Source organism: Myotis yumanensis, unplaced genomic scaffold (assembly GCF_028538775.1).
Source record: "Myotis yumanensis isolate MYYU_CA2020_CCGP unplaced genomic scaffold, mMyoYum1.0.hap1 SCAF_15, whole genome shotgun sequence".
Classification (NCBI taxonomy): domain Eukaryota; kingdom Metazoa; phylum Chordata; class Mammalia; order Chiroptera; family Vespertilionidae; genus Myotis; species Myotis yumanensis.
The window spans coordinates 8,440,856-8,459,856 of NW_027223766.1; the positions used below are offsets into that span (position 1 = coordinate 8,440,856).

At 45.9% G+C, this 19,001-nt stretch overlaps 1 long non-coding RNA gene and 1 pseudogene across 1 annotated transcript in view; one reads left to right on the top strand and one right to left on the bottom strand.

Annotated features, from left to right (window-relative positions):
- Window positions 1–7,986: 7,986 nt before the first annotated feature.
- The window catches only part of LOC138993511 (uncharacterized), a 43,999-nt gene continuing 32,984 nt past the window's right edge, over window positions 7,987–19,001 (top strand). Inside the window, exon 1 of the long non-coding RNA XR_011468273.1 lies at window positions 7,987–8,020. This is a non-coding gene — a long non-coding RNA (uncharacterized lncRNA). The remainder of the gene's footprint in view (window positions 8,021–19,001) is intronic.
- On the bottom strand, window positions 14,904–15,677 carry LOC138993374 (THO complex subunit 4 pseudogene; annotated as a pseudogene).

Below are 19,001 nucleotides of genomic sequence, written 5' to 3' on the forward strand. Positions count from 1 at the left end.
CTATGATGATACAGCCTTAAAAAACAAATAAAACTCAGCATTTGCCTTATATTTTCCTGTACTAAATTGTGTGGAAACAACTCTACATTTCCTTTATACTGTTTGCCTCTTCTAGTATATTGCTGAGGGTAGGCCAATTGTTTTAACAAATAATTCTAGTATCTCAGGGGTTACCACAGCCTTATAGATTTGGGCATCAGAAAGGAAAGTGGTAGCAATGGAGTGGAGATGTGGGTTGGGAAGTGCTTGCTCCACATAGTCACGCTGGGATCCAAACTCTTTTCAACTGGAAGGTCAGCCATTGTCTAGGGCAGGGTTTCTCAATCTCTTTACTACTGATATTTTAGGCCTGATACATGTTTGCTATGGGAGTGTGGGGAGGGGGAGTTGTCTTCTGAACTGTAAGATGTTTAGCAACAACCCTGTCCTCTATCTACTAGTTACCAGTAGCACCCTGCCCAGTTTTAGCAACCAACCCTGCCCCTAGTGGAGAACCTCAGCATCGCTCCCTGACCAGCAGGCAGGAGAAGAGAGAGAGCATGTAGGATCACAAGAAAGGTTTGAGAGCCAGGCTCAAAATCACCTGTTCCTTCCACCCACATTCCACTGACCAGATAATTATATGACCCCACAAACTAGGTTCAGAAATATGGTGAGGCTGTGAAAAACACACACAGAAAAATCCTACAATATAGAAACAATATTTTAACTTATAATAATAATAGTACACGTATTATGTGAATGTATCAACTGTCTGCAAATAATATCTATCTTAATATATTTATAATTTTTTCTTGTAAATTTCAATATACTTGGTTGAAAATTTTCTAATAAATTTTAGTTGATGTTTGGTTGATATATTTTAAATATTTTGTGTGTATGTGCTTGTATGAGTGTGTTCATATATAACATAAATGTTATTCTTCACATAATTTCTTCTCACAATGTAATTATCAACTAAAGCAGCAGAAGCTGGTATGATATATAATAATAAAAATGGAACAATGGATCCTTTATGGTTGGAACAATAGTGGAAGCATGTTTAATCATGGTGAGAAAGCCTGGAGAGACTTGGAGGTAGGGTGATGCTGGAGAGAGGAAGAAATAATCCCACTTGACTACTCCAGAGCGAGAGATTTCCATGTCTTCCTCTGTTGGTGAAGGTGGAGTGATTACCTGCACAGTAAAAAAAAAAATCTATAAAGATGTTTGTGTGTATAGGGAGGAGGACTAGCAACCCCCCTCGTCAAAAACACAGTATATGTGTCTTAATACATTATAATAATATATATGGCCTTTAGGGAGGAGTAGATGTGACCCTTAAAAACATAGGTCTAAATATTAGACAAATGACAATGTTCACTGAGTATTAATTTTATGCGCACTATTGTATTAAGTGTAGAGGCAGGTACAAAGGAAATAGAAGTTATGGCTCATGTACTTAAGGAATTTATAGGCAAACAGATTATATACACATGCCATGAATATGGATCACTTTGGCTAACAACCAGATGTAGAAATGTTGTTCGCTTTGTATTCCTACATTTTCCACTAAGGATCTCACACAAAATAAGTAAGATTGTTTGAAAGAGTTCTTACTCAAATAAACAAGTATTTTTGTGTCTTTTATGATAAATACCAGACCACTCAGAGATTAAGGGTAGGTCTATGTGGGTAAAAAGCGATGAGTGCAAACACTTTCAGTGTAAACTAAATCAGTGTGGATTATCAATTTGGATACTTTTGGTTTCTTACCACCCTCCTCATCACCCCTGAGTCTACAAGATTCTTCTTACGTTAGACTGCTGCCCAAACAGATGGCCATGATTCCCCACCCCGCTTTGCTTGTATAACTGTCATTCAGGACAGTGACAAAGCATGATTCACAGGGCTGTCCGAAGCCACTGCTGAGGCATGACTCTGATTTGGAACTATTCAGAGCTCTTTTATTTACAAATGGACTAGGTCTGCGGAGTCATGGGGAAGACACTGCTCTTCTCCAGGGAGGTGACATTTCCTCTGTGGAAGCAAAACATGCTTCACTTTAGTGTCCAAAGCTGAGGTCCAAGCAGGGTCTTGTAGTCCTACATAAATTTGGATCTTGCTGGCCTTCATGTTAGTTAAATGGGAACAAAAAACTAAGCAGTTGAAGGACTGCTTCAGATTCCTCTTCGTTTTCCTCCCTACCCTCACCTATGCTGACCCCTAGCAATTATTTAGCAGGCAGGGGAGTTACAGGCAAGCTCCAGCCTGCCGGCTGAATGCTTCCATCTTTGAACCCAACACATAGCACCAGAGCTGGGGGGTGGGGATGGGGGTGGGGGAGAGGGGCCTTCAGAGAGCTGGTCACAGGCACGCAGGCTTTTAAGCACATTTGGTTTTTGTGTTTTTTTTTTGTTTTTATTTTGGACTTGTGTTGAAGGAAGAGACCTACGTGAAATAATATAATACCTATTAAGGTTAACATTGGCTGAAACCCTTTTTATTTCTAGAATGTGAATTCCTTCATTTCCCAGGTTTCCCCTGATGGCTGAATTGTCTGTGAAAACCGGCCAGTTCCCGAAAAGCTAGCTGAAAAATAATCTGAAGTGGAGTTCTTCCTTAAATAAATGAGCAGGCATGCGACCTTATCTTATTTCATTCTAGTTACACAGTGTTCTAGTTTTTAATAGCCGTGGCCTTATGAGAAAAGCTGAAATTTACTGATAACCTGGACCTCTACAAAGCACTACTAAATGATTTATCTTATTAAAAAATTATAAAGAACCCTGTAGAATAAGTACTTTTTACTCCCATTCTACTGATGAAGAAACCAAGGTTAAAGAACTTAGAATAACTTGCCCAAGGGTACAGAGTTGTCACATCTAGGGCCTAGACCCTGAGTCTAGCTCCCTATCCTCTGAGCTTGGCTCATAATGCTCACAAAGCGAACATTATAGTAGGCTAATTAATGAGGGAGGAGCTTAAGGCTAGCCCACTAATTACTTGGGAAGTGAGTTTCTCCCATCTTCTTTTTCTAGTCAGTTTTCAAGCAAATATATTTTGGGTGTACTTGATACATATTTTTGTTCCTGGAAAGTTCTAGCTGTTTAGTACATGTTTATCTTTTATTTATTCATGAGACTATCATGAAGGAAGTTCATCCTTAGGGCATGAAGGAAGTGTGTGCCTTGTGCAGTTTATCCTGAAATCATAGAGCTGAATTCTTATGGGGTTCAGGCAGGGCCTACTATCAGGGGCACAGCAAATCCAAGGACAAGTGCAGAAACAAAACCCTCATCTGGATGTGAATGCTATGGACTGGATTGTGTTCTTGCCCTTCCCTTCCCTCCCCATGAAATTCATGCCTTGAAGCCCTAACCCCAGTGTGACGGCATTTGGAGATAATTAGTTTAGATGAGGTCATGAGGGTGAGGCCTCCATGATGGAATTGTTGTCACTACAAGAAGAGGAAGAGACCAGAGCTCTCTCTCTGGCATGTTGGGAAGGTGGCTGTCTGCAAGCTAAGAAGGGTTTTCTCACCAGACACTGGATCTGTTAGCCCCTTGATCTGAGATTTCCAGCCTCCACAACTAAGAGAAATAAATACTGTTGTTTATTCCACCCAGTCTATGGTATTTTGTTGTAAGATCCAAAGGTGATTCTGGCCACTCAAGATAGCCCTGGTTTGTAACTATTGGGTTTATGCTGGTATTTAACATTGGAGTTACTTTTGGTAGGCCCTGGAAATATGTATTTTTAGAAACCTTCCCAAGTGATTGCAAGGATGAATCAGATTTACAACTCATTTACCTAGGTTCAGGGTGGGCAAATGTCTTCCATAAAGGACCAGATAGTAAATACAGGATGAGGAAAAAGTAGGTTTACAGCTATTCCATGGAAAACAATACAATCGTTAATAAATAAACTCTGTGTTTCATATACTCACAACTGTAAACCTACTTTTGCCCCCCCTGTATTTTCAGTTATGCAGGACATACAGTTTCTGTTATAATTACTCAGTTCCAATGTTGCAACAAGAAAGCAGACATAGATGATACATAAATGAACAGACAATCAGATTTGGCCCATGGATTATAGTTTGCCGACCTCTGGACTAGGTTATCAGTACTTACAGTAGTCAGCTCAGGTTGCTATAACAAAATGCGACAGACTGGTAGCTTTAAAAACAGAAATTTATTTTCTCACAATTCTGGAGGCTAGAGGTTCCAGATGAAGGTCTGTCATGGTAGGTTCCTGGTGAAGACGCTCTTCCTGGCTTGTAGATGGCCACCTTCTCACTCGCTGTGAGCTCACATGAGGGGGAGAGCCAGGGAACTCTTTTCTGAAAAAACAAACAAACCCTGTTTTATTGCTTTTAGAGAGAGAAGAGGGGGAGAGAAACATTGATGTGAGAGAGAAACATCAATTGGTTGCCTCCCATATGCACCCCAACCAGAGATCAAACCTGCAACCTGGGTATGTGCTCTAATGGGGAATCAAACTGGTGACCTTTCAGTGCACCAGATGATGCTCAACCCACTGAGCCACACAGTCCAGGGTGAGAGTGACCTCTTTGGTGTCTCTTCTTATAAGAACATTAATTGTATTAGATCAGGGCCTTACTTTTATAATCTCATGTAACCTTACTTACCTCCTAAAGACCCTATCTCCAAATACAGCCATCCTTGGGATAAGGCTTTAACATATGAATTTGAGGGTGAGGGACACAAACTTTAAGTTCATAACAATACTCTACAGCAGCGGTTCTCAACCTGTGGGTCGCCAACCTGTGGGTTGCGACCCCTTTGGGGGTCGAACGACACTTTCACAGGGTCGCCTAAGACCATCGGAAAACACATATATAATTACATATTGTTTTTGTGATTAATCACTATGCTTTAATTATGTTCAATTTGTAACAATGAAAATACATCCTGCATATCAGATATTTACATTATGATTCATAACAGTAGCAAAATTACAGTTATGAAGTAGCAACAAAAATAATTTTATGGTTGGGGGTCACCACAACATGAGGAACTGTATTAAAGGGTCACGGCATTAGGAAGGTTGAGAACCACTGCTCTTCAGGCTAATAAGTAGAAGACTTTTTTGAGGATTTGGGCTTCAGTTTAATATATTTTCACAAATATTTATTAAACACATACCATATGCCAGGCGATATACCAGGTATTAGGTAGACAAAGAGAAACTGTCCCTGCTTCTAAAGAGTTCATTTACAACAGTGGTTCCTGATCATCAGAATTCATCTTGTTGACCCCAAGAAAGAAAATCTGCCAAGAAGGACTCCTGGTGGTTAATTGGGCTCAGAAAACAACAACAACAAAAACCAACAGGTGCCTCTCACCCAACCCTGCTTTGGGGAGAAGCCCTCACTGAACTGTCTGCCTCTGCACTGAACTGCCTGCCTGCACTGTTTCTGCCACCTGAGCCACTCCTTACAAGGAATTCCTGGAATCATATTTTAACCAATAGGAAAGATGCTTCCCTGTCCAATCAAAGTTGCAATACTATCTCTTCATTAGCATCTTCATTGATCAACTAAAGCAGCTCCATTTCAACCAATCAGTATAGTGTTTTTTTACCAATCAAACGGCAAGGATTTGGAGTCCTCATTGACAGGAGGGTGGACCAATCTGGGATCAGAGGCAGGGACTTCTCTCTCTTATAAGTCAGCTCCACTTGGCTTAGAGATTGTACTTTCCCTTTCCATTGATGACTGCACTTCCTGTTTCCCTGGTTGGAGCTGTAACACAGATGCTGAGCAGTCCTGCTGATGTAGCTAGTGGGGCCACCTCAGCAGACCACAGTGGAGCTGTTTTGGTGATCAGAAGGGACAGGACCCAAGTGGACTGGACTGGAGTAGAGCAAAGCTGTGTAGTCTGAGAGGATCCCTTCATAGCCAGTTGTTCCACTGCTGTGCTATATCACAGTTGAGCTGTTTGCACTGAATAAAGTCTCCTCCTTTGCCATATCCCAAATTGGGGATTCCTGTTGGCATTGAATTGGTGCTAGTGATCATAGGTTGGCAATCTCCAGCATGTTAAAATGCAAATTCCAGTCCTCACCAACACCCAATCCTATTCTCTGGAGAGATGCTGGTAATCTGTACTCTATAAAATATTCATTGGTAATTTTGAAAGCAGTGGCCTGGGACTATGGGTATAGGATACACTTTCTGAGCTGGCTTACAGGCTCTTATTCATGGTTACTCTATGAATCTTGTAGAATTAACCATGAAAGAGCCCTCAACTTTCTGTAATCAGAAAGTCCATACTTGAAACTTGGCTGGTTTATTCATTAGCTGTATGACTCTTGGCAAGACATTTAATCTACCTGAACGTATGTTTCCTCACATGTTAAGTGGGGATAAAATACTTACTAGGAGGGTTGGCATAATAACATAATGCATGGAAATATTTTGAAAGTGGCAATTGCCAGTGCATAGAGTAATTATTGTTGCAATATTACTGTTATTGAATCAAATCTGGCCTCACTTCCAAAGAACCATCATCAAGATCTCCAGATGAGACCTGGACAACAATCTTGGTAGAATCAAACCAAATCTAGGTGAAGTTTCAGGAGAGGAACAGATTGTTGAAAGAAAACATTCCTACCTGCTTTACCTTCCCACTTTTAATACAGACTCATCACAACTGGATACGCAAATATAACTTGGTAGTACTTAGTATAGTTTTGCCAATCCTTCAGGGCTCAACTGAAACATTTTCTTGTTCAGATTTCATTTTTTCCTTTTAACTTTTCATGGATAAGAACCCAAACCAAAGTATGGAAAAGCCAGATAGACTACTTGAAATCCTTGTAGCTCTGAATTCCTTTTGTTCTCAAAATGAAGATTTTTCTAGACCATTGGTTATAACCATGGGACCTTTTTGAGTATTTTGAACAGTTTGAAGGAAATCAGCCCTATAAATTTAGTTACCCTCAATAAAACAGATTTGCTAACTCAGTTTTTCATATAAACCTTTTCCCACAAGAGCTAATATCTTATTTCTCCTGGATGCCAGAAATTCTACTATGAATAAAATAAAAATGGGATTTTTACTTTGAGTTAATGCATCCGTAAACATGCATGAATGAACTCCTTTGTTCGGGGGTTTTAAAACTAAGTCCACGGAATCAGCACACACACTCCTGTGCCTGGGCAGGAGCAGGTGGTCTCTGGGAGGAGAGCGGGCAGGTACCATCCCTCACGTCACATTTGAATGGTTGTGAAAACTCATTTGTGGTCAGATGGCAAGCACCACTGTGGGCCTCTTGGGGGTTCTAAGAAACAATATAGGTACAGTGAAGACAGAATTCGAAAATATAGCTATACTTTTTAAAGCAGTTATAGGAATGTTTAAAGTCCCAATTGCAGTGATTAAAAAGCAAAACAGACATCCCACTGTCTGCTCCATTTTTGTAGGCATTCCTGTCAGGACCTCAAGGCAGCTGGGCCTGTGGTGCTGCCTCCTCTTTGTCTCCACATCCAGGCTTCTCTTGAGCTGCAAGTCTTCCTTCTCCTCACAGCCCCAGGGCACCTGCTGGGGAGCCCTGACTGTGGACGGTGTCCCCCCCGCGTCTCTGCGCAGTTCGGCCAGGCTCCTCGCACAGGCTGAAGCTCCCGGGCCTGCTCCTGGGTTGTGCACTCGAGCACAGCACCGTCCCTGGCTTCACCGGGCCCTTCCTCTGCGTCTGACCCCATGTCCCCACAGGTAGGGCCTGGAATGAATTGGTGGGGAGTTGTCTGAAATGCACCTGTCAGAATTGCTATTTATGGTGAACGAGTCTGCCAGGCGCACAGCGCCCGGTGTGTACCGTAAGCACCGAGCCCCCGCCCCAGCGCTCCTCCTGCTTCTCCCGGGTCCTTGTCGGGGTTCCCTTGGCCGAGACCACACAGTTCCAGGAGCACGGTCAGGTGGCCTCCCGTGTCGCAGGATGACTTCCTCTCCCTACCCGCAGCCGCTGCAGAAGCAGGTCCCGGCGGCCAGGAGGAGCTGTGATCAGCCTGTTGGTGAGGCAGCAGCCGGGGCGGGAAGGGCTGCGGGAGGGGCTGCGGGAGGGGCTGGCGGACCCCGCCCCCGCGTCCTGGGAGGCACCGACCCGAGTGTCTGGCTCCGGGCGGCAGTGATGGATGGCGCTGCGCCCGCCAGGCAGGCGGTGGCCGCGGTGGCTCCAGGGCCGGCTCGCTGCGCTCCCCCCGCACCCGGCCGCGTGGGGCCATCGGGAGCTGTCTGTGCCCGCAAGGGAGCGAGGCTTGCACCAGTCTCCCCACTGGTTTGAAGGACTGGTCTCCTTCTCATCCTCTCCCTCCTGCAGCGCGCCCCACCCCTCCCGCCCCGCCCCAGGCTCTCGCAGTTAATTGAAAACATTTATGGAAAAAGTCCGCGCCGAGGCATCCAAGAGAGGGCTCTCTCCCCAGAGGAGCGATTCCCGCTTGGCGCCGGCCCCTCCTAGGGATGTGGGGGGTCGGGTGGGGGGGCGGAGGAATGGGGCGCAGATGCTGCCCGCTCTGGGAACTGCTTCTGGTCCCGCCACTCCCACTAGTCTCTCCTCTCCACGCATCTGTTTTCATTTTCTTGGTATTTAAACCTGATTCTCTCTCTACCTCCGTGTCCTCCCACCATTCCCAAGAAAGACAGAAAATGGATTTTATCTGCGGCCTGAAGGGGGACTGGGGCACTCCGAGACTGGGGACACCAGGGGTGCCGAGTGCACACTGTGACCCGAGCCGTCGCCAGAGGAAATTAAGTGCTGTCAGTTGTGATTAAGAATCCAACTAAAAGTTCCATCACTTTTCCCCATTAACTTCACCGATGACATGTGATACACATGGACTAGTTTCTCAGGTGTAGTTCCATTTTTCCTTTTTAAAAAAAAGTATTGATAAGCGGTGGGATGGTAAGACAGTTCATCCCACCTGGTTCTGCCTCAGTATCTAGATCTTTACCCATGCACTCCATATGCTGCTGCACCCAGCTCATCTCAGTATAGTTTCTAGGAGAGGGTAGCAAGAAGTGCATTTGCTCACCACTCTTCAACTGCCCTCTTTAACTCGGTGTCTGGGGGCTAGAGGAGGAAGGCTTCAGGCTGGCGCATCTCAGCGGCTGACCCTCACCTCCAGAGACTGTTGCCTCTCAGTCACAGAGTTTTACAGTTTCAGGACAGTTGCTTTAAAAAATTTTTAAAAAATATAAATTAATGCTAAAATTGGGTCACTTGTGTAGGTGAGAATGATTGGAAAATCCCCTCATATCCTACCAGGGAGACTCCCTATTCTTCCCACTCCAAGAGAGGCCTCCATAGAGAAGAGCGCTCTCTCCCAGCTGTCCCATAAAACTCACTTCCCCAAAGATTTCCACCTCAGCAGGAGAACTTGTGCTGTGTGCTTGGGGTTCCTTTTCACCGCACTGTGGGGAGGGGAAGTAACCACTTTGCTAAGACTTGCCTGCAGCCAGGAGGAGGTGCTGTGGCCTGTGTGGTGGGCGTTTTTCCCTGGAGTTGTCCATGAACGCAGTTTATCCGCTCCTCAGAGTCAAGGTGATGCCTTGGACATGGTACTTCAAAAGGACCCCAAGTATTATTGGTGTCGATGTCAGAGTAAGTTAAGAACACAGGGATTTTTTTTTTTTGTTATTTTCACTCGAATACACTCTTCAAAGTTTCAATTGATGAGACAAATTCTAAACTGCCTAGAGCAAATTACCTAATACAATTTTTCTGTGGCAAAAAGTAAAAAAGTGAAAATTTTCAATTTGTGTATATGCATGTGTCTGTATGTAATAGTCTGATTATTTTGACAGTTAATACGTTTTGTAGTGTATATAGACATTATACAAAACATACACAATATAGAAAGTCTTGATAAGAAAAACACATGGAATGACTTATTTCACCTTAGGGATTTAAAAAAGTAGTTTTCTGTTCATCAATGTCAGTGGTTCTCAACTTTCCTAATGCCGCGACCCTTTAATACAGTTCCTCATGTTGTGGTGACCCCCAACCATAAAATTATTTTCGTTGCTACTTCATAACTGTAATTTTGCTACTGTTATGAATCATAATGTAAATATCTGATATGCAGGATGTATTTTCATTGTTACAAATTGAACATAATGAAAGCATAGTGATTAATCACAAAAACAATATGTAATTATATATGTTTTCCGATGGTCTTAGGCGACCCCTGTGAAAGGGTCGTTCGTCTCCCAAAAGGTCGCGACCCACAGGTTGAGAACCGCCGATCTAAGTTGTTTGATCTAAAAGAGTCTGTACCCAGGAGCACAAAAAGATACCAATCTGACCAACCCCTCATGAACTTGCTAGATTAGCCCACTCTTCAAATCCAAATGCTCAGTAGCCCCCCTGAAATGGAAATCAGAGGTGAGAATTTCCTCCAATTCCCACTCTTCTTTTTCTCTTCCTTCTCCATTGTATTGAAAATATAATTTGAAACAATCAGCAACTTGACTCTGGCGATGAGTCCCTGGCAGAAAAGCAGAATGAACCGTTTCAGAAGTGTCTCTTCTTTCATTTTCATCTGAAGAAGAAGCCTCTGAGAAGTTAATGTGGTCAAGGGCTGCCTGTCTGTGGAGCCCCCCATGACTGCTTTCCACAGTGGTCCCAGGGGCTCAGCCCATTCCCAGCATCTTCACAGTTCCTCAGGGGCATGGAGTTCATCTCTTTCAGGGTCTTCCCTTTGCTGTGAACCCTGGGGGCGGGGGCAGGAGGGTGGGGCTGAAGTTGTTATCAATACAGCACCTTTGAGTGGATAAGGAAAGAAGATTCGGGACTACTGGGAAAGTAAGCAACACAAACATTTCTCAAAGGAAAGACTGTTTTCAGCAGGCAGTTGGTGACCCTTGCCTTGATGGGAAATGAGAGCACAGTGTGCTGTTTGTGAAGGGGGAACACTGTACCTTTATGCAGAGTTTGGGAGTTTAAGAGGCCCGAGATTTATGGAAATAAAAGAATTTTAAAAAAGAAGAAGAAACTTCCCTTTGCCTGGCTGCAGGTGCAAGAACAGTAGGGGTCTCTCCTCCCCTGTGAGGCCAGGAGAACTACCTCCTAGAAGTCAATGTTAAATAATGTTCCCTCCTGCAGGACCTCATTCAACCCTCAGTGTGTTGGGATGAAGTCACAGTGAAGAGGTCAGAGCTCCACTTGGAAAGGGCAGGCTTGCTGTCCAGAAGTATAGTGGAGATATGGGGCATTAGAAAGGTCCTCGGACTCAGGGGGACAAACCATGAAGTGTTACGTTATGGATTGCAGCAATATCTGGGACCCACTCTTCTGCTACTCGGTGTCTCCCCTGTGTCTCAGTTGAACTCATCATAAAAGAAAGGCAGTTGTTGCAGTGGAACCAGATAATGACTCCACACAGAGTTTCTTGGGGGAGGTTATTAAATCTCTCCGAGTTGGGTTTTCAGGCAGACTGCTCAAGGTTTCAACACAAGCACCAGGTATGCAGTCTTGAGTAAAGTGTCTAACCTTTCTGTCCTTTGGCTTCTTGTCTATAAAATGGGCACAGTAAAGTGCCTACTTCCTTTGTTTGCATTAGGATCAATTAAGAAAATGCATGTGTTTTAGGTAGAATGCTGGGTTGCAAACAACATAGATGACTTCTGGTTAATTTAAGCAGGGAAAGAACTTATGAGAAGGCTACCATGGCACAATTGCAGAAGTAGGTTTAGAAAATGATCAAGAACCAAGAATGGCTGGACCTTGGTGGCCCTGAGGCCTGGTTGAGAGTCTTGTGCTGCTTCAGGACTCAGCTCCACTGTGCCGTGGGGAGACTTGCTAAGTATTGCTGAGAGGGAACCATTTTCTCTCGATTAAATGGCCCGTCTGAAAGACAGGATGAAGGCACGTGGGTGTCCATGGAGGAAAAACGGGTCTCCTTCCCTCAAATAGGCTGAGGATTCAGATGTTAAACTGCTAATCAACAGGAAAAGTTTGTTAGACTAAATAACACTTGGTATTGTAAGGAGCAAGCACACTCCATAGAAGCTGGTTATTCCAATGATTCTGATACAGTTGTAATTCACCTAGTTATTAATAGCAGGAGAGAAGAAAGGGGAAACCCAAGTAGTATAGGCATGCCACTTGTGCAGCTCTCTCTGGAAGCTGCAGTCAACACTCCCCAGGGAGCCACTAGTCCATTCCCCATAGACCTTTTGGGGGAAGGGACTGGACAGAGGGAGATAGACACATGCCCAGCTAAGTCTGGGTGAAATAGGGAAGGTACTTGTCTGTCAGTCACACCTGGGAGTCACTGGCCAGAGTAGGCATGGGATGATTAAACACTGGGATGATTTGGAATATTTAATCCCCTAAACAAAGCTGTTTTCTCTCCTGGCGTTTGGCCCTCTTGGTTTGCACTCTCTTGGTCACTCTGATGATCCTGTTCTTTTGCATGGCTATGGGCCATGTGGGCTCCACACAATGGACTAATGGACTGCAACCAGCCTGGTGCTGTACCGGACCCAATGCCACTATGAAATGGAAAGTCTGGACACTGGCTTTGCTTTTAGCGCTACTGAATCCCCAACTGCATTTCTTCCAAGACCAGACTAAGGGAAATGGGACTTTGGAAACCCAGGGATGTAATTCCACACAAATACAAATAACTCATTCTTCCACGTGAGTCTCAGAAAATTATTTTTCTTGAGATATTATAAGGACCCCACATCCAGCACGCACTGGGGAAGAGGATACTGCGCATCCACCAGTAACAATTGTTTCCCAGATTTTGTGAAACAGTTGTGACAGTATCTGCATAAAAAGGCATAAATATGTCAACGACAAAGTGTAGTACTTGAGACATAATAATACATGCTCAACACATGCTAGCTGATACTATTATGAGAATGGCAAAGATTAGTAAATTAATGGATAAATTAAAATATTTTAGTCTGATCAGCATCTTCTATGCCTTTCCTCATAAGTCATTTAAAAAATCACTATAAAAGAGAAAGTTGGCCAAGTTTCCTCTCCTTAGCTTACGTTTGTACTTCAATATTGTGCCATCTCCACTTCATAAGAGAGAAAACTTTTGCTGAAAGCTGAGTTTTCTCTGAAAATCAAATTCTAATAAAAAATATACATAGAAAGCTACATTTGCTTATTTCCACTTTCATATCTAAATCTTGAGGGAAAATGCTTACTTTTAACTCAGAGGACTGTACACTGTCTTGGGGAAAACATAAATGATGTCACTCTAGTATTTTTCATAAGGTTATATTTGTGTGTTAATTTTCTTAGGTTTTTAAATGATAGCAAATTAACAAAGATTATAGGTATTTTATATATTTTTTCAGCATCCTATTAAAAATGCAACCTGTTATAGTGAGGGATCCAGATCCAGAGGAGGGAAAATGGGTGTGCTGAGCACTCTCCCTTTTCTCTATTAGGCAATATGTGTTTCTATATAAGGAAACTACACAGTTTGCAAGATGCCACTATTGCATGTTTCCATAGTAACCTGTACTTTCTATTTGTCCTGCAATTATTGAATACATGATGAGCATTTGTTTAATCTCTGTGTTGTCCCTTGTCAGATCTACCAGCCGGGATCTGGGGACATTTTGTTTACCTGTATCCTCTGGCCCCGCTGTGGTGTAGTGCTCTGACTTTTGAGGTGGATGGTCTGGTTAAAGCATCAGATGTTATCTCTTTGCTATGTGACCTGTGCAAGGGACTTCAATGCTCCGTGTGAGTTCCCTCATCTGTAATGTTGGGAGTAATAATGCTATCTACTTAATAACATCCTGTAAAGGTAGCTTTGGGAGGTGACACCTGCAAACTGCCTAGGACACCCTAAGGCCTGCCATCAACGAGCTCGCGAGAGACGTGCTCTCAGGAAGAGCTTGTTGATGGACTAAGTTCAGGTAGTCTGTCTTGAAATTAATGGATCTGCCCACTTCAAAGCCTGAGAACTTTATTTATTTATTTTTTTTTGTGGATTTTATCTTTATTTGTGCAAGGTAAAACAGGTTCGTGATCAGGGGAATAAAACAAAACAAAACACGGGCTCAAGGTCAGGATTCACAATCACGCACCTTCTCAGGTCTCCTGCTCTCCCCGCGTCCTTCGGGGAAGAGGGTCGGCAATGAAAGGGTTGGCGTGGTGTCATCTCCCCAAGGGCAGCGGGAAGAAGCCGCCCATGTCCCAGCCACCACCCCCAGGCTCCCTGGGAAAGCAGGGTCCAGCCTCGGGAGGGAGAGCCGGTCCTCTGTCCCAGCAGCTCTCCACCCGAGGGTGCGGGCTCCTTCCTGGCAGGCGGTCTTCTTCACCCGCCTCGGCTCACCCAGCCAGCTCCATGCCTCCAGGTGCCTTGCAAGAGTGGCGGCCCAGGTGGGGCAATTTTGAGGAAAACGGGATCCGTCCTGGGTGAATGGTCCGCGGAGCAAGGGAGACAGAGGCGCTGCAGCGCCCGCAGTCCCGGCCCCAGGAAGGCCGCACCCTGGGCCCCAGGCATGCGTCCTAGGGGAACAGGACATCTCTGGGCTTGACGTTGGACACTTTGCCCTTGGCGCTCAAGCTGCGCACCGCCTCCCTGCGATGCTGGGGTTGCAGGGGCGGCGTTCGCCCCCCCCCCCCCCCCGCCCCACCCCCGCAGCTCACGCACACGTCCGTCCAGGGCCTCTTCCACCACCTCCCCGACGAAGACCTTGGCCAGCCCGGCCCTGGCGATGAGCGCATTCTGCTCTGTTGGGGTCCAGCCCCAGCAGGTCCAGGGGTTCCCAAGGGTGTGGACGGAGTCAGCGAGGAAGGAATGACACGGAAAAAGGGTTCAGGTGATGAGCAGGGTAGCCAGGTTCTCCAGCCAGGTTCTGTGGCCAGGTTGTGTGGCCAGGTGGCCCAGGCCTAGCTGCACGCACGGACTTGCTGGTGCCTTAGCTGGTGTCCATCATCGCGTTGTAAGCATCCAGCTGGGCATCCAGCTCCTCCGCAGAGATCTGCTGCCTGGAACTCCGGCCGGTGCCCCTGCCTCTGCCCCGGTTGCCTCCGCGGGCGCCTCCACCGAAGCCTCCAGATCCTCGGTTCCTAGTCATCCAGCCTCTGTTGACACTGGGTCCCGGCCTGCTCTGCATGTCTCCCTGTGAGGTGACGAGCTGGATGTTCATGGGGCGGCCGTCCAAGGGGACGCCGTGGTACTGCTGCATGGCTGTCAGGGCGTCTGCCTTCCGCTCAAAGTGCACGTGGGCCGTTCCCAGGCTGCGGCCAGAGCGGTCGTAGTGCACGCCGGCCTTCTTCAGAGTCCCGCAGTCCGCAAACAGCTCCTGGATGTCCGCGTCGGACACTCGGAAGTCCAGGTTGGACACCACTAGTTTGCCTCCCATCTCCACGCCGGGGCCCGCGCGGAAGCCGCCATGGAAAAGGTCGTGCTGCACCTGGCGGGAAGCTGTCTGGGCCCGGCTGTAGGGCGCAGGCCGGTTCCTGCCTCGGCCGCCTGCAGCGCCGCCTTGGATGAGGGCCGCCCGGTTTCGGTTCCGGATGGGCCCGCCGCCCCGGCTCATTCGGGCTGCGGCCTGCGCTCTGCCACCACCACGGCCTCCCTGGGAACCGGCCCGGCCTGGGCCCCAGCCCCTGCCACGGCCCCGGCCGCCCCGCTGGCTCCGGTTCAGCTGAATGATGTCGTCCAGAGACATGTCCACTTGGTCGGTCATGGCGGGCACAGAATATGCCTTGGCTTGAACCCGAGTGTCAGCACGTTGGTCCCTCACTTTGGTTGCGGGGTCCCAGGCGGGCGGTGGTCGCTTGGCTTCAGGAACAGCGTGGCGAGTGGGCGCTGTGGTACGGGCGGGGCTGGCTGAACTGTGAGGTGCCTGGTTGAGGTCGAAGTCGTTTTGGACCTTCCCTGCACGGAGTTGGCTCTGTGACTGTAGGAAGGCGGCTCTGCAACTCCAGGTTCTGTCTTGATTCTCCTGCTACATCTGTATTTATACCAGTTGATTTTAATCCTATCCATTCTATTCCAAATGTTAGGGCGTCTGTTATCTCCATTCCAAGGTCACTACTCTATTGTTCTGTTAAGCTACAAGGGAGTAACTGAAGAAGATTATCCTAAGTAAAGCTTATGTAGCTTAAGGGTGATTGTTCCTAGTTAAAATGATTAACTACCCGCCTGGCACTTAGTTAAGGGGTTTTACTGATTATTCCCTTCCTTAGGCTTGTGAATCCCTAACTCCAGGGAAAAATCCCCACCTGGGGAAACAACCTTTCTCAGAGAGGTGACCTTGGTTAAAACACATAGTGCTAAGAAGGGGAGCAAACATATTGAGAACAGTATGCCATATACGCCAGGTCCCTTGAAACCTGGGACACCCTTGAGGAGGAGGGGCCACAGGGCCTGTCACTGACCCTCGTACCCACCCCCTCTCCATCTGCCAAATGGATATGGTATCTGGAGGGTGCGTTTGAGGAAGAGAGGAGTTGGGAAAGTAGAAGGCGGCAGTTGCCCCTTCTGAAGAGGAATCCCCAAGTGAGGACTGAACCTTGAGATTCTGTTTCTCTCATCACTGTCATTCAAGTCAGCTGTCCTTGGACTGGGTACTCCACGGTTGGTCGGTCGGTCGCGTTATCAGCCCTTGTGAAATGGCTGCTAAACGCATAGAGAGAGACACGCAGAGCTACAGAACACACTGCTCTGGCTCTTCTCCCTGGTGGACTTCGAACTGCCATCTGACTCATCATTGCTCTAGAACACAGAGGGTGAGGGTTCCCTGTTCCTGCTTAGTTTGTGAACATGAGTTTGGAAGTCTCTCATCATCGCCATTGGGAACACATGGGTCAGTGTTGAGTGGTAAGGGTAGCCAGTTGGTCAAGAAGAGTGTCAGAAAGAGGATATGTTGGCATGAAGTAGAACTTGCCGACTCTCCTAGTGTCACGAAGCTTCCCAGAAACACACACCAACGTGCTTTTGGATTCCGTCTCTGGAAAGGCCAAAAGGAAATGTGCGGATAAATAAAACAACATTTTGTGTTTGTGAGTGTGTGTGTGTGTGTGTGTGTGGTGTGTGTGTTTGTGTGTGTGTGGTGTGTGAGTGTGTGTACGTGTGTGTGTTTGTGTGTGAGTCAAAGCCTGAGAACTTTAAAACCATTTGAGACGAACTGAAATATGAAGATCATTTGCAAATGGCTTATTAGAGACACAAATGTGGAAGGCTCAGGATTCAGGATGCATCTGGGGGAAAAACAATGGCAATCATGAGAAAGGTCTGCAGGTTGTCTTTGATGAGTTCGAAAAGCTGACTTTGGAAGCATTTTCCACTCAGGGCAGGAATTTACTGACAGTGCTCACCCGAAAGCCAGCCAGTAATTCTAGTGGTTTTGCATGACCCTAAGCATTTTAGTTTACTTGGAGAAGGGGGTTTCTGTACGTTGGCTGTAACATGTAGATGTGGAGGATGGGGATAATAAACAGAGAAAATGATATTCTTTGTTCTGCCTTTAGAACTTCTCACAGAGTGAGATGGCTGTTGTATGGTGGACATTGCTTTTCCAAATGGAGTTAAATTAAGATAAATGCACCATTAGGGAATGGACACTTTACTGTGCTCACCATGCCCCCTTGTAACAGTGCTGTAACAATTTTAAGACCTAATTAAGGTTTTATAAGCAAATTTATTTGACTCTGAAGCTGTAAGATAAAATGTGGCTGTCTGCTGGTTAACCGAGGTCCCTGTGCTCAGATTTGGATTTCTCAGCTGCAGGGCCCTCCCCGGGGCTCCTTTGAAATATGCAAGCACTTTACATTGCAGTCAAAGCTGCTGAGAGAGGTAGATGGATGGATGGGAGCCTCAGTTATACAGCTTGACCCACAACCAATAGCATAGATAATTGCAATGTAGTGCAGGTGGAAATTGGTGGACTATGTTGGATATTTTCTATTCTGTGAATCCAATGGGCAGCCCACCTGCACTACCTTGGGCTTACATGCGCACAGGGTTCACCTCCATCCATTTTCGTAGATGACTCCTGGGTTTGGTCTGTCTGAGAGTCTGGGTCTCACATCTTCCCGCCACTTGCTCCTATAACTCTGAGCATTATGGGCCTTGTCAAATGAAATCCTCCAAGGTTGGCTTAGATCCAATATTTTTCACTAATTTTTGCATTGTGAATACAAGAAGAAGTGGACTTTGGGCCTCTGAATGCCCATGCTAAAAGGAAAAATGTTCACTGATCTCTGTTTGTAAGTAGTTAATGGTTAGGAGTGCACTATAGAAAGGTCTTTTGGGGAAAGAGATAAGATGGCAATAAGTTGGCAACATTAAACATGGAATAAACAGCTAGGAGGAAACCACAATATTGACCACAATGGGTTGACCACAGACCACAGACCAAGAATAGACAGGCAACTGCTTCCTGAATACAATAGCTTTGTTTGCGGAGGCCATGGAGGAAGCAGCTAGAAACAAAAGTGCAGGATTCACCTGGGCTTGTGCTTGTACAGGATGCTGAGGATTGGAGTCTGCTAACACCTGGGTTTCGGATTTCTCTTAGAAGCAGCTGCTCATAGAAGACAGAAAGAAGACAAGAGGGTCCACACTGGACAGGTTCTAACCCAGAAAAGAAGTGGGCAGCCAGAGGAGATAGAAAGAAACCTCAAATTATATTTCCTTTGTCCTGAAAACTTGTCTTATTTACACTCCATTTTAATTATAAATTAGTGTGGAGAATACAGATGCAACTCCCTATGTACATATGTATTCACTGTGCTTTGCACACTCTTGAGAAGAGTCTCACTCATAGTATGGCATCATGAAAATATTCCTTATTGATTATCATGGAGGCACTTGTTTAGTGTCTCTGTGCAGTTAGATTTGGCTTAACACGAGGATTCATTTCTCAGCAGGATTGCTCAATAAATTACTTGATTGTCTCTTTGTTCCCTTACTGTGGTATTTTTCCAACCAGCGCAGGGAAAATGCTGCTGCTAGGCAAATGACAGTCCTGAGGACCAGGAAGTGGCTGATGGTGTCCGTGGGCCAT